Source organism: Echinops telfairi, unplaced genomic scaffold, assembly GCF_000313985.2.
Source record: "Echinops telfairi isolate 266 unplaced genomic scaffold, ASM31398v2 ScPeMD7_18;HRSCAF=68, whole genome shotgun sequence".
In the NCBI taxonomy this organism is placed as follows: Eukaryota; Metazoa; Chordata; class Mammalia; order Afrosoricida; family Tenrecidae; genus Echinops; species Echinops telfairi.
In genome coordinates this window covers 51776700-51778523 of record NW_022103915.1, presented here as the reverse complement: position 1 = coordinate 51778523, position 1824 = coordinate 51776700, and positions in this window count along the sequence as shown.

Below are 1824 nucleotides of genomic sequence, written 5' to 3'. Positions count from 1 at the left end.
TCAACAATGATATCCCTTGTTCCAGGTCCTCTTCTGAATCCAGCCTGAACTTCTGGAAGTTCCCTGTCAATGCACTGCTGCAACCTTTGTTGAATGATCTGAAGCAAACATATACTTGTGTGCTATTATCAGTGATATTGTTCTGTAGCGTGAGATTCTGTTAGTTTACCTTCTTTTGGAACGGGCATACATAGGGATCTCTTCCAGTCAGTTGGCCAAGTAGCTGTCTTCCAGATTTCCTGACATAGAGAAGTGCTTCTTCAGCTCACTGAAACATTCCATTGAGTATTCCACCAATTCTGGGAGACTTGGGTTTGGCTAATGCATTCCCTGGAGCTTGAACTTCTTCCTTCAGCACCATTGGTGTTTGCTCATATGAAACCTCCTGAAATGGTGGCCTGTTGACTAGTTCTTTTTGGTACGGTGACTATAGTTTTTCCATCATCGCCTGATGCATCTTGCATCGTTCAATATTTTGCCCATAGGATCTTTCAAGATTGTGGCTCAAGGCTTAGGCTACTTGGCCACCACTTGTCTGTCAGTTTGTCACACTGTGGTGGCCTGTGTGTTGTGATGCTGGAAGCTCCGTCACGAGTATTTCAAATGCCAGCAGGGTCACCCAGAGTGAACCAGTTTCCAGGGAGCTTCCAGCTTAAGAACAGACACCAAAGAAGGGCTCAGCTCCTTGCTTTGGAAGAAGAAACCACGGAAACCTGTGTCTAGCTCTAAGGCGTTGTTAAATACTGAAAGCCTGAACGAGACAGCAGTACACTGCTGCAGATACTGCCAGAGGAATTGGCCCCTCAGGTCCGAGGGCAATCAAAATATGAGGAAGAGATGATTTCTTGGCGGGAAGGCGACCATGGTGCCATGAGTTGGGTTAAGCCTGTGGGAGTTGAATCTTCAGTATCTTCATTTGCTGATGGACATGAGAAACAAAAATCTTCTAATGGAAAGAAGCGCCCACAGCTTACACAGTGTGTGGTCGGCGCGCCCAACGGTGCCTTCTCCCTGAGACTCCTTGTACCTCTTCAGCTCAAAGCAAGGGCCAAACTGACTTAAGCTCTCCTGAGATGACCAAGCAGCCGGACTACGACCTGGAGACCATTGAGAACAAAGCAGAACCCACCCTCGCCAAGCTTCCCAATGACCTCTTAGCCCTGCAAGGTTTCATGAAGGCCCTGTGCCTGGTCATGCAGGGCAAGCCAGCAAGCAAATCAGCAGCAAGAAATAGCCCCAGTAACGACTGCAAATAAATTTTAAAATAATAAAAGTTTTCCACAGACTTTTTGAAGCCCCCTTGCCTGTTCAGTTATTTATAGGTTTAAGTCTTATTGACAGCAATTACAAGAATCTGTTTTCAAGCATACCATTCATTCCATGATCCATGTAGTTTTTCCATCACCCTACCATTCACCCCCCCATTTTATACTGACCCTAGTAATCACTAATAAACTTTGATATCTATTAAAAATATATTCTAATGATCGAAAGGTGAAATGTGTGAAGTATGAATTTGGGAAAATTGCAGGTAGTCAAAAATGAAATGGAATGCATGAAGATCTATGTCCTTGGCATTAGTGGACTGAAATCCACTGGTCTTGGCCAAATCGTATGATTTACGCTGCTGGGACGAACGAACACAAACTAGAGGAATGAACGGCGTGGCATTCATTGTCTGAAAGGATCTGACCAAATCCATCATGAAGTTCAATGATTCAGTGATTATATCTATGCAGTACAGGGAAGATGTGGAATAACTGATTGTGGGGTACATTGTGGGGGTTGCAATCAATGAGGTGAAACAAAATTTGTAGGAACTGT